Source organism: Perognathus longimembris, chromosome 18 (genome assembly GCF_023159225.1).
Source record: "Perognathus longimembris pacificus isolate PPM17 chromosome 18, ASM2315922v1, whole genome shotgun sequence".
Lineage (NCBI taxonomy): Eukaryota > Metazoa > Chordata > Mammalia > Rodentia > Heteromyidae > Perognathus > Perognathus longimembris.
The window spans coordinates 53,078,676-53,093,533 of record NC_063178.1 but is presented as its reverse complement, the minus strand read 5'-3'; the positions used below and the strand labels follow the sequence as shown (position 1 = coordinate 53,093,533).

Sequence of the window (14,858 nt, the reverse complement as noted above, 5' to 3'; positions counted from 1 at the left end):
GAAATCCAAATGAGGGACAAAGTGGTTCAAGAAAAGTATTTGTATATATGAAATTTCACAATGGAAGCTTATCATGTTAGTTATGTCTTCTAAGAAGAAAAGTGTGAGCTTGAAGAAAATCTAAGTGAACATACACAAACTAAGCAGTAACCTGAAAGTGACAACGAAGATATATTGAAAATATTTTGCCAAAGTTGGCAACAGTGTTACAAAAAGCAAATATTAGCATTTGAGAGATTCTGTAGATGTTTATGAAAGCCAAAACATAGAAATGCTTGTTCTTACATGTAATGACAAAAGTTAAAGTTCCTAATGTAGACAGTAATGCAAATAAGATATCTAAAGGCAATATATGTATATAGAGAGCACATATATATATATACATATACATATACATACATCTACAACAAGTTATTCCCACACAAACACAATCAAAAGAATATATCTCACCAGACCTGTTCTACAAAAAATACTAAAATATTCTGGCCAAAAGGCCACTAACGAACTGGAAAAATATACATGAATGTATAAAACTTACCCATTAGAATGTGTGCATAACAGGGCTGAGAATGTTCTAAGCATGTAAATGTGTTAGCAAACCGAGACACAATTCTTATGTAGAATGAAAATTATTAATATAACTTTGTGTCATAATTGCTGTAGAACAATGTAAAATTAGATCTCCAATACTGAAAATGGTGAGAGGAATACACTGCAGTTGTAATTTGTATTTGGTTTTAATATTTCATTTAAAATATTAAAAGATTTCATTTTACATATCTGTACATTTACTCATGGACTGTGTAAGTGTTTTCTCTTTTTCTATCATCCTTATTATTATCCCAGGTTACTGTAATTATCCCAAAATATTTTTCTTAAATCTATTTTAAGGTCCTTAATTATGAGAACATCTGTAATGGAGAAATGAAAACTCATAATTCAGAAATAAAAATACATTAATATTAGGCTCACTTAATAACCATGGAGGTCTCTAAAAGTAGAGAAAGAGTGGAAGAAGCTTCAATAAATCTGGAGAAAAAGTTAAATAATGGCAGTAATGAGACGTGATCTGTCAACAATGACTGGGAGTGGAAATGCAGAAAATGCTACCTGTCAGAACTAGAATGGCTGAATGAACAAAAACTCATACCAAATGATATGTTGATTCCAAGATACTCATTTCAACACCAGAGGTCCTCAGTGATCCCAAGAAAGGAGTGGCATAGGCAGTTCAGGCCAATAAAAGCCAAAAGAAAACAGGAGATTCTGCAGTATGTCACACAAGTAGACTTCAATGAAAGCAATGAAAAGTGGAAAATTTGTTATGCAATAATAGAAGGTAACAAATCTACAAGAGGAAATAATAACTCAGAATATATATTTACACACTGTCCAAGCACTGAACTTTATTAGAAGATTTTGAGGTAGTCCTCAGTAGAATACTAGCTGAAGTACTTATGGAGAAATCATTCAGACAAAATCAACAGGGAAGCATCAAAGTTAATTTCCATGCTGACCAAGTGATTTTCACACACACTAACATAACATGTCAACCAACTTATAAGTAAAACTTCTCTCGATAACATACAGAATGTTCTCAGTAAGGATCATGGAATGGGACAGGAAAAAATAAAGCCACAATTTTTAACTGTCGAAAGTAGATTCAGCACACATGCAGATCACATGTAATAAGGATAGATATTGAGGCAGAAATTATGTATATAGCATGGGTATGAATAATTTCTTATCCATAGTTCAATAGTTAAATTATAATTACAGTAAAAAATTCAATTTAGTTAAATAATTAGTGAATGATAAAGTGAATTGTTTTTCATGCCAAATATCAAGATATGAACTGAACATAGGAACACATGAAAATGAAAATATTATCAGAATCCATGGATATAGTGAAGGAAGGCTTAAAAGGATACTGTAACAAACTTTTCTTAACTCAATAGGAAAGATACTGAAGTAGAAAACCTACACTATATCAAAAAAGAACCAGCAAACCAAACCCCAAATTAGTTTGAAGAATGAAATAATCAGGTTGAAGAAAAAGAAACAGAAACAAAATGCAGCAGCATGGGCTGGGAATGTGGATTAGCAGTACAGTGCTTACCTAGCATGCATGAAGCCCTAGGTTTATTCCTCAGTACCACATACACAGAAAAAGCCAGAAGTGGCTCTGTGGCTCAAGTGGTAGAGTGCTAGTCTTGAGCAAAAGAAGCTCAGGGACAGTGTCCAGGCTCTGAGTTCAAGACCCAGAACAGGCAGAAATAAATAAAAATCCAGTAGCAATAATCAATAAAATAAAGAGAAAATTCTACAAAAACAAAAGCTCAGGGACATTTCGCAAGCCCCACGTTTCCAAGACAAGCACAATAGAAAGAAAGATAAGCAAACATAGATGTGACATATATCTCCTATAGCGGGAAAAAGATTAACTCCTTTCCGGTTCATCTTGGCTCTTGATGGTGGACAGCAACCTCAGGCTACAATTATCACACCAGCACTTGAAAAATACTACAAATGATACAGGCAATGACATTTTCTGAGTCAAGAGGACTCAAATAGACTTCTAGAATTTCTTTATGTTCCTCATCGGCATTTTTCTTTTCCATCCTTTTTTTTCTCTTATCTTGTACAGTCATTTATTAGTGATGCTCTCTAGTGCAGATCCAAAGCCAAGGACACGTATGTGCATAACAAAAGTAGATCTTGTTTTGTGCAGATGAAATTGTTCCATAGGGATCATTGATACTGCGTGCCAACACCTGGATTTGGGGCAATATATCTGGCACAAAATAATGATACGGTGCCTAGCTTGAAACAGTAACTACATGCCTATACAAAGAGAGAGAGAAGTGACAGACAGCCCGATAGAGAAAGAGACATGGAATGTGTGTGAGCATGTGCACCTATGTGTTATGGTTTGAAATCAGGAGTCTGAATTCATTGTCCTCAAGGTTTTTTGCTGAAGGTTAGCACTCTGTCACATGAGACACAGCTACTGTTCCAAATTTTGAGTGATTAATTGGTGATAAAATACTTATGTATTTTCATGCCTGGGCTGGCTTCACACCTCAATCTTCTGCTACCAGCTTCCTGAGTAGTTAAATTTACAGCCGTAAACCACTAGAGTGGAAGAAGAATTTTATCACTGTCCTCAAAATATAAGAGTTACCAAAGAAATCTTCTCAGACCAGTGGGCTGTGGGGTAGGAAATTTGTTTGAAGCCTTTTAGTTACGAACTTTTGTCACTGACGCAGGTTGTTTGTCATAACATCACTTCATCATCCACCATGACAACTGGGATTGTGGAGATTCAGGGATGTGGACATAAATTGAAGAGCTTACCAGACATGGAAAGGAGAAGCGATGTGAAAGGAAATCAGAGTCCTATCTGAGTAACATGCAGGAAATTACTCAAAAACAGTTACAGGATAAAATAACTAAACTGAGCTCTTTCTGGTGCACTAGGGATGGGAGGTCAGCTTAGAGAAGACAGACAGCATTCGTGTGTGCATATAGAGTTCCCTCTGCTGTTGCACATCCTGAGAACGAAACAGGAAATAGAAATACAACATGTTACTTACAGCATGTTCTCTTTGTAGTTGGAAGCATCGCTGTTACTGTGATCTGTTCCCAAGTTGTAGAGAGGGAAAAACCCAGCAATCATCATATCGCCATCCATGACTGCTCGCTGATTCATCTTGGAAAAGCAGCTAGTGCCAGCCAAGGACCTGTCAAGGAGGAGAAGGTGGAGAAAAAGGAACTTTAAAATGAGAGGGCACATCCATGAATCATCTGCCAACCTGAAATTCTCTCTGGAAGTGAGGCCCACAGTGTCTGGTATGTATATTCTTATATTTGTATAGGTGTACATGTACTTTTTACTGACAGCTATATACACTGTTGTCCATCTTTCATTGTAGTATCTTGTGAATCCCCAGGAACAATGTGTAAAGTACTTTCTTGGGGCTCTGCATCTGAGGCCTTGCATCCAAGAAAAAAATATTTTTTGGAAAACATGTTTGCCATTCTCGTCCTTCATCGCAGGTACAATGATTTCCTCTAAGGTCACAGATAGAGAGGCTTGGGATGAAGTTATTTTTGATATATTTATTCTACATCTGTGCCCAGAAACTTTTTGCATGAAAGCTGTTTGGGATGAGACAACTGGATTGCATTAGATGGTGCATGGAAATGGCCAGAATACAATCTGCACCAATGAGATATCAACCAAAGTTATTAGTACATTGTATCCACAGGGTCCGTTCACACACCCAATGTCCATTACAGCCATCAGATATTACTAGTTGATTCAAGCAGGTTTCAGCAAGAATTCTAAGTGCACAGCCCTCCACAAATGCACCCTGTTACTATTGCCCAAGGAAGCAGTAATGCTGCCATTTCTCTTCAAAAAGTCAAGGCCAATACCAAAATTGAGTTGTCCATTTCCATCTTGAACTTTTGCCTTCAAGCAGGTCATTTTTACTAAACTGTCTAATGTAGAAAAGTTTACTGTCCTGATACACTTCTCTGAGAACATAGAGTAATTGATGAAATTCTTCTTAATTCTATGTTTTCCTCTTCTCAAAATATATTAGACCCAAATTCAATGGAGAGAGTTTTATCACCATGGAGAAGACAGGTACATCAGGGCATTGAACACACTCTGTGCATACCTGCAGTGATGGATGTACATTATGTTACAATCACCCATAACCATGCTGTGGCTATCATGAAGACATGAAGGACTTAACAGTACAAGTAATTTTTAAATGAAGAATGTTAAAAAAAAGCCTTTCTAATGAGATTGATACTGGTCTATTATACCTGTATATTCATTGCATTATACAGGATTTTGTCACTGAATTTGAAAATTCTTGGTGGCATATGTACAGAGGTCTTATTGACATGTGTACATGTATGCATGCAATGGGCCTCAGCCTCACATGGCTGTGATTAATACCATAAATATTTTTATAGTTTCTTGTGGAATATACATACAGATTTCCATAATGGATGAAATTAAATTCCCATGATTCGTGTGTAAGTGTGCTCGTTCTCTTCATTCTTGGCAGCATTTGTTACTAGATAGTAAGCTAGACATTGTCACTGGAGTGACATAAAATTCAGTGTCGTTTGGCTTTGCATTTTCCTTATCCCAAAGATATTTAGTATATTTTTGTATACTTTTGTGAGCCATCTATACTTTTGGTTTTGAGAAATCTTTAAATTTATTTTCCCATTATTCAGTTGTCCAGTTTATTCCTTAGGAGTTTAGGTTTCTGTGCTTTCACCATATTCTGGTTATTAATCCCTTATCATATGTTTAATATGCAAAATCTCTAGGCCATATATTGTCTGTTGGCTCTTTACTTCATGTGCCAAAGGTTTTAATTTGATATAATCCCCTTTGCCAATTCTTGCTTTTATTTGCTGCCTGTACAAAAATTTTGTTGTTGTTGTTCTTTGTGCTGTAGTCCTTTATCTTAAGCTTTAGCTCTTTAATATTTTGGGGCTTGAAAAACAAGGTAAAAGAAAACCCCAAGGTCATTTGCACCTTAAGTCTTCCTGGACATAGTATTTAGGAGAAGATGGGTGCAAGTATGATCACAGAGAATGAAACTCTGTGAGTGGAGCCATTCAATGAGCACATTCCTTGGGAACCTGTGTCCTCATGTGGGACCTTTGCAGCCAGAAGGATTGTAGCCTACTCATAAACAAGAAGCCATTGCTTCCAGGACTTCAGTGGATGAATAGACCAAGAAAATGTAGCATATGTATGCAATGGAATTCTACACTTCCATCACAAAGAAAGATATTGTACCATTTGGGAGGAAATGGGAGGACTTGGAAAAATAGATATTAAGCAAAGTAAGCCAGACCCAAATCAAGATCTACTCTTATGCACATTCGTGCCATTTGATCTGCACTAGAGAGCATCACTAATAAATGACTGTACAAGATAAGAGAGAAAAAAAGGATGGAAAAGAAAAATGGCTTTGTGGAATTTCAAGAAATTCTACAAGTCTATTTGAGTCCTCTTGCCTCAGAACATGTCATTGCCAGTATCATTTGTAATATTTTTCAAGTGCTGGTGTGAGAATTGTAGCCTGAGGTTGCTATCCACCATCAAGAGCCAATATGGACCGGATAGGAATTAATCTTTTTCCTGCTATATGTCACATCTACGTTTGCTTATATTTCTTTCTATCGTGCTTGTCTTGGGAACTTGGGGCTTGGGAAATGTCCCTGAGCTTTTGTTTTTGTAGAATTTCGTCTTTATTTTATTGATTATTGCTACTGGATTTTTATTTATTTTTACCAGTTCTGGGTCTTGAACTCAGAGCCTGGACACTGTCCCTGAGCTTCTTTTGCTCAAGACTAGCACTCTACCACTTGAGCCACAGAGCCACTTCTGGCTTTTTCTGTGTATGTGGTACTGAGGAATCAAACCTAGGGCTTCATGCATGCTAGGTAAGCACTCTACTGCTAAGCCACATTCCCAGCCCATGCTGCTGTGTTTTGATTCATTTTTTTTTTCTTCAACCTGATTATTTCATTCTTTCTACTAATTTGGGGTTTGTTTTCCTGGTTCTTTTAGATATAGTGTAGGTTTTCTAGTTCAGTATCTTTCCTATTGAGTTAAGAAAAGGTTGTTACAGTATCCTTTTAAGCCTTCCTTTACTATATCCATGGATTCTGATAATATTTTCATTTTCATTTGTTCCAAGGTTCAGTTCATATCTTGAAATTTCGCATGAAAAGCAATTCACTTTATCATTCACTAATTATTTAACTAAATTGATTTTTTTACTGTAATTATAATGTAACTATTGAATTACGGTTGAGAAATTATTCATACCTATGCTATATACATAATTTCTGCCTCAATATCTATCCTTATTACATGTGATCTGCATGTGTGCTCTATCTACTTTCAACAGTTAAAAATTGTGGCTTTTTTTTTCCTATCCCATTCCATTATCCCTACTGAAAACATTCTGTATGTTATCGAGAGAAGTTTTACTTATAAGTTGGTTGACATGTTAGTGTGTGTGAAAATCACTTGGTCAGCATGGAAACTATGTTTGATGCTTCCCTGTTGATTTTGTCTGAATGATTTCTCCATAAGTACTTCAGCTAGTATTCTACTGAGGACTACCTCAAAGTCTTCTAATAAAGTTCAGTGCTTGGACAGTGTGTAAATATATATTCTGCGTTACTATTTCCTCTTATAGATTTGATACCTTCTATCATTGCATAACAAGTTTTGCACTTTTCTTTTCCTTAGAAAACATAACTAACATGATAAGCTTCCATTGTGAAATTTCACACGTACTAATACTTTTCTTGACCCATTTTATCCTTCATTTGGATTGCCATCTTGCCTCCATGCTTTTTTGAATAATGAGGTGTTGATTTCATATGAATTTCTTCAGAATGTGTGTGTACACACACATATGCACATGCGTGCCCGCACAAACTCACACACACACACACACACACCCTCACACTCACAGACATGGCAGGAAGAAACAAAGGTACTTTCATCCTCTATCGTCCCCTATGCTCCCTTCTTTCCAGTTTCTTAATCTAAATATGTTCAAAAGATAGTAGTAATCACTACATTTTATGATGTTGGTCTTGGAACTTGAATTTCAATGTAAAGCTTACATACAATTCTCTCCTCATCACCCATGTTTTAGGTGCCTCTCTCCATAAAAAGGTACTCAAGGCTCGATGCATCCCTTTTTTTTGTTATATAAATAAAAATAAAATTCCAATTTTTGCCAGATCTGGGACTTGAACTCAGGGCCTGCACACTGTCCCTGTGCTTCTTTTGTTCACGAATGGCACTCTACCACATGTGCCACTTCTGGCTTTTCCTGTGTATGTGGTATTGAGGAATCAAACCCAGGGCTTCATGCATCTTAGGCATGCCCTCTACCCCTAAGCCACATTCCCAGGAATAAGACATTATGTTGGAGATGAACTGCACAACTTGGGAAGGAAGGCTAAGGGGGAGGGAAAGTGGAAGAGAAATGAGAGAAGGGGTAACAAATTTGACAGGAAATTTACTCATGACCTTACATATTTAACTGTAACTACTTTGTACATTACCTTTAAAATAAAATTAAATTTAAAAATAAAATAAAATAAAAATAAGATTCCCTCATCTGATATTTGAGCTCTTGTTCTGGTTGATATTGCAGGAAGAGCTGTTCAATATATTGGGTATGTGAGCAGAGCTTCCTATAGAATCTTGCTTTAATTACAGTATGCTTCTGAAATATGCTCTTCAATTGAAGAATTTTTGGTTAGCCTGACCTGCCACATAACCACATGACATAAACTCTGACTTAAAACACAAACGTTTTTTCACACAGGTGGAGCTCGTTACTCCAAGATAAAGACAACAGAATGTTTGGTTTCTCTGGTAATTATATAGGACTCTAGACATTACACACTGAGGCCAAAGGCATATTTGCATAAGAATGTTTAACAATGTAATAATAGCTATGTGTAGATGATCATATAAAATAATACTCTATGCAATGAACTCAAAGAAAAGGAGACAAGAGACATTTTTAGTTGTTATTGTTGCTGTTTTCATTTTCTTTTCCTTTATTCTTGTTTGGTTGTATGGGGGTGAGATTGAGTTTACAAAAAAATTCAAAGAAGGTTGATGAAGTACAACAATGCTACTTACTAAATACTATGTGGAAAATGAACTGTTATATCTTGTGGGTGGGGACAGGAGGGAAAAATAATGAGAGAATCACAGAAGAGAAGACATGGTTAAAAAGAATTGTACTCATTATTCATTACCTGAAGCAGGTGACTGTAATCCCTCTCGGTATCAAAACCACGATAAAATTAAAAAATCATAAAATAAAAGAAAAATCATTTAGCTGCTGTGCAAAATATATATATATATATATATATATATTTTTTTTTTTATTTAGTGTCTCATGAAAGCCTATTCCAGTTGTAATGGACAAGAGGATTTTGCAGTGGTGCCTGAGGTAGCAAGGAATAAAACTCTGGTTATTGGTACAAGTAAGTTTCTGAATCTCATTCATAGCAAATTACCTTCATATCCTTATATAATCTTATATGCAAGCTTAATACAGTACAAACATCTTCTATCCCAATTGAGGGTAATTTTTTTTAACATATTCCTTGGCAGAGAAGCAAAGTTTCAGTCCAGCAAAATAATAAGTTTTGAAATAATTTGAAATTTCTGGGCTCATTACACAGGTTTACCTTCAAGATCTACCAGTGTGTTTTGGCCTTGACTGTTGCTATTGAAAAGATCAATAAAACTCCTGATCTCTTATGTAACTTGACTCTGGGATTTAATACCTCTAATGCTGAATTTAGGTTCTCAACAACATTTAAAAATCCCTTCATTACAATTTTTTATTTATTTAATTATTTATTAAATTTTATTGACAAGTTGTTGTGCAAAAGGGGAAGAGTTACATAATGGGGCAGTGTGAACATTTCTTGTGATATCTTACAGTTTAGAAGTTGTTTAATTTTAGATACATAATGTAAGGTCGCTGTCCCAAACCTGTGGAAATACCATTTGACAAGAAGATATTGTTTCACAGAATTGGTCTCTAATGTCCCCCCACCCCCACCTTAACAGTCATATTTCAAGGAGACCATGCCCCTTTGTTCTCTGTGTTCTAGGCTTGTCTCAGTCAACATTATTTGTTCAAGTTCTAAGCATTTCCCTGCGAATACCAATATTTTATCATTTCTAATCACTATGTAGTATTCAATTGTGTATAGGTACCACATTTTTTAGATCCATTCATCTGTAGAGGGGCATCTGGGTTGTTTCCATATTTTGGCTACTGTGACTTGTGCAGCGATAAACATGGATGTGCAGATGTCTTTTTGATATCCTGAGATCTGTTGTTCAGGATAGATGCCTAGGAGTGGTACGGATGTGTCATAGGGTAGGTCTATGTTGAGCTTTTGAGGAACCTCCATACTGTTCTCCAAAGTGGTTGTACTAATTTGCACTTCCACCAAAAATGGAGAAGGGTTCCTCTTTCCCTGCATCCCCTCCAGCATTTGTTGTTGCCTGAGTTCAGAGTATAGGCCATTCTAACTGGAGTGTGGTGGTAGCTCAGGGCTGTTTTTATTCACATTTCCCCATTGCCCGGGATGTTGAACATTTGCTCATATGTTTCTTTGCCATTTTTATCTCTTCTCCTGTGAAGTCTCTCTTTAGCTCCTTTGCCCATTTAATAATTAGTTTACTGGGCTTGGAGGGGGTTAGTTTTTAGAGTTCTCTGTAGATGACAGATATTAGGCCTTTTTCTGTTGCTGTGTTGGTGAAGAAGTTTTCCCATACGTTTGGCTGCCTTTCTAGTTTGGTGGCTATGTCTTTAGCTGTGCAGAAACTGTTTGTGTAGTAGTCCCATTTGTTGAGGCTCTCCCCTATATGTTATGCCCCTGGGACTATATTCAGGAAGATCCGTCCTGTGCCTATAAGTTCTGGCATCTTTCCTATTCTGTCCTTCAGTATTTTCAGAGATTCTGGTCTGATGTTGAGGTCCTTGATCCATTTTGAGTTGATCTTGGTGCATGGTGATAGGCTAGGGTCTACTTTGAGTTTTCTACATGTGGCTGCATAGTTTTCCCAGCACCAGGAGTTGAAGAGGCTATGTTTTTCCCATCGAATGTCTTTAACTCCTTTGTCTAATATCAGCTGATTGTAAGAATGTGGCTTTATTTCTGGGTATTCTATTCTTTCAATTGGTCTTCAGGTCTGTTTTTATACTAATACCAGGCTGTTTTTGTTATGATGGCTCTATAATAGAGCTTGAAATCTGGTATTGTGATACCTCCTGCACTGCTTCTTTTGCCTAGAAATGTTTTGGCTATTCTAGGTCTTTTGCTGTTCCATATGCATTTATGGGTTGATTTCTCTATTCTAGTGAAGAACGTAGCTGGGATATTGATGATTATTGCATTGAATTTGTATAACATTTTGGGCAGTATGGCCATTTTCACTATATTGATTCTGCCTACCCATGATCATGGGAGCTCTTTCCATCTCTTTGTGCCCTCTTTGATTTCCCTTTTTAGATTTTTTAGTTCTCATTAAATAGGTCATTCATGTCTTTTGTTAGGTTAATCCCTAGGTAACTTATTCTTTTTATCTATTGTAAATGCTATTATTTCCATAATTTCCTTTTCTGCTTGTGCATTGCTGGTGTACACAAAAGCTGCTGATCTTTGTGGGTTGATTTTGTATCCTACTACTTTGCCAGGATGGTTTATTAGGTGTAGGAATTTGGAGACTGATTTTTTTGGTCCTTCAGATATTAGATCATGTCATATGTGAGTAGGGATAGTTTGATTTCTTCTTTGCCCATGTGGATCCCTTTGGTGTCCTCCTCTTGACTTATTGCTATAGCTAGGGATTCCAGAAGTATATTGAATAGAAGCGGGGAGAGTGGGCGTCATTGTCTTGTTCCTGAGTTCAGGGGAAATGGTTTTAGTTTCTCCCTATTTGATATGATATTAGCAGTTGGTCTGATATATGTGGCTTTTATTGTTTTAAAGAATGTTCCCTCTATTCCTGTTCTTTCCAGGGCTTTTAATATGTATGGGTGTTGTATTTTGTCAAGGGCTTTTTTGGGCATTGGCTGAGATGATGATGTGGTTCTTTGTCTTAGCTCTGTTGTGGTGAATTACGTTTATTGATTTGTGGATGTTGAACCATCCATGGGTCTGTGAGATGAAGCCTACTTGATCATGATGTATGATTTTCTGGATCAGTTTCTGGATCCTGTTAGCTAATACTTTGCTGATTTGAGTTTTTATTAGCTCTGTCTCTCTCATTTTTTAGGGAAATGGAATCACACATGTGAAGGTGAGAGACAAGACGGAATGTCAGGGAATTTGAATACTCCTTCATGGCATGCTGCAAAGGAGGAGGCAGAAGAGTTGAGGAGCTAAGACTATGTAGCTCCTACACATTCACAAGTGCCCAGTGCAGGGTTGGAGCTTATTAGGATGCTTGTAATTTTGCTTCCCCCTTGTGGTTAAAAAGTTTTCAGAGCTTTTTGAAAGTTCCTCTAATAAATTATACAGTGGCCTTTTAATATCTGGCAGTAAGGCTTTTTTAGAATGTCTGCTCAGGAGCAGAGAGCCCTGATTTGGAATGCCAAATCTCTAGGCTAAAAATAAATCTGGGTTCTAAGAAATTAAGGTGTGTGTGTGTGTGTGTGTGTGTGTGTGTGTGTGTGTGTGTGTGTGTGAAATAGAGAACTCTGAATGTCAACAATATATGGTGAATAGATCCTGGAATTGGAATTGCTGATATATTCTATTCTTTTTTAATGTTTTAAATAAAGGATGAATCTAAACAGATGACTTATCCATCCATATGGTTGGCTTTTCTTTTCTTTTTTTTTTTTGTATTTTTCATTTAGGCTTGTTTTATTTAAGTTTAATGTTAATTCCATGCTGTGTTTCAGTAAGAACGATACAGATTCTGTATCTGTGGCTCCAGTCAGATATCCAGTAGTACAAATTAGCTTCAAGTTACACATACTGAACAAAAGAGGTTGAGCTAGCAAAGGAGAGGGAGAGAAGGGAGGGGAGGAGGAAGCAAGAAGGGAGGGCAGGAGAGAGGGAAGGAGAAGAAACAAAGAACTGAACACGCATGCAGGCTTCTCCATATCACCTTCAATGCTAACCTGCTTCAGAGAGAGAGAAAAAGTAGGCAAGAATGAGCAGCCACGGATTGGTGAACTGTTACCAGCACTCACTTTTCAGCCAACACCTCAGCAGAGTTTGAAACACTTTTTACAGCAAAACCATTGCAACAAACTCCCCCCACAGACAATCTTTAACCACTTCAAGTTAACACCCAATTAAATTTAAACATTGGTATAAAATTTGATTTAAATAATTAGAAAAAGGAAAAATGATTCACATATGGCTCTTCAGTGTGATCAATCTCTTTTTTAAGATGCATCACCTAGGAGTCTAATGGCTTTCAATTGTAATTTCCCTTTCTAATGATCTTGCCACTTCTGGCATGGAGACAATACAGTAATGCTGAAAAAGCCTCTACACAGTCCTGTTAGTGTCTTAAAGAACCTAAAAGCTGGGACCAGTAAAATCCACAGAAATTCACTCTTGCCTTTAAGAACTTTTGAAAACTGTTTAAAAAAAAACAACAGGGCAGGAACCTAAATTCTGAGACCAAATGTGAAAGTCAGATTATGTGGTTCTCAGTGACAATGGGGACTTTTCAAGGGAAGGGGTGGGGAGGACTGGGGTAGTCAGAGATGGTTTCTCTTGTTGGCTTTTCTGTCTCACTGATTTTCATTTTCCACATCCTGCAGCGCTTCCTTATTCTGCTCTTCACCATCCCCCTGCATGTCTGAAGTCCATAGTGTCAGATTATCACATAACAACTGCATGGTAAGTGTAGTCTTTCTAGCTTTCTTCACTCAGAGTATCCGGATCTGCAATTGCATCATCAAAAGCTGCTTTTGCCAACCTGCAGGCCCTGTCAGGAGAATTAAGAATTTCATAGTAGAATAAGGAAAAGTTGAGAGCAAGACCTAAACGAATTGGATGCTTTGGTGGAAGTTCTCTCATTGCAATATCACTAGCAGCTTTATAAGCCACTAGGCTGTTTTCCTCAGCCTCCTTACTGTCATTTCCTGTGGCAAATTCAGCCAGATACCTGTGGTAGTCCCCTTTCATTTTATAGTAGAAAACATTGGACTCGCCAGTGTTAGCTGCTGGAATGAGGTGTTTGTCCAGTACATCCAGAATGTCACAACAGATTAATTTTACTTCAGTCTCAACCATTTGCCAATATTCCTGAATCATTTTTAGTTTGTTTTCTCCTCCCTTGTTTTCTTTTTTTTCTGTTCGATGCTGCTAATTATTCTCCAGGAGGCTCTTCTAGCTCCAATCACATTTTTATACGCAACAGATAGGAGATTTCTTTCTTCAACTGTCAGCTCCACATCCATTCCTGCTACTTTCTTCATTGACTCCACCATTTCGTTGTATCGCTCAGCCTGCTCAGCCAGCTTCGCCTGGTACACCAGAGCTTCCCGATCATCCATAGCGGCAGCGGCTCCGGCAGGGTCTGCGGGAAGGATGGAAGCGGATAGCGTCTCCCACTCTCTCTGCCTCTCGCTCTGCGTCCAGGTAGCAAAAAAGGCGGCGCCTCGATCCCTGGTTAGCTTTTCAATATTGTCTTTTGGAGAAATTCCAAAATAAAAAATTAGGATGAAATCAGTTGGTTCTTTTTGCTTCATGTTTGTATTTCCTGTTAGTTATTATTGGTTGACTCTGCTTTTTCTTTCCAAACTCTGGAGTAGGGTTGGGATACTAGGGTCTAAGAAGCCTGAATTCTGCCTCTAACACAGAGAAAGAAGCAAAGCTCCACAAGGCCACTGGAGAGTTTGACTTACAGTCTGTGCTTCCTGCTCCTTCAGCTTTGAGGTTGCTATAGGGCCAGATCTGAAGATTGCATCATTTGATTATTTTATTTATTTATAGTGATTGATTCTAATGGACACGTGGACTTTATTTTTTTCCCAACCATATTTTTCCAATATTTCCTGAGGGACAAAACATAGATTAAAAAAGAAAATAAATGTTAATTTCCATCCATCATCCTGTGTGGTGATTATAATCCCAATCATCTCAGTTTTCATCAATAATTGTAATATGAATTCCAATCAAGAGGGAGGTAGAAATCCCTCCTGTCCATGGGTATCGATATCTGAATCCAATCAATAGATCAATGCAAAGTGTGGGAAATGGACGCCACCAGGGTTTGATGA

The 14,858-nt window shown here is 37.2% G+C and overlaps 1 pseudogene; it reads right to left on the bottom strand.

Annotated features, from left to right (window-relative positions):
* Positions 1-13,272: 13,272 nt before the first annotated feature.
* LOC125366741 lies at positions 13,273-14,154 on the bottom strand (annotated as a pseudogene).
* Positions 14,155-14,858: the final 704 nt, after the last annotated feature.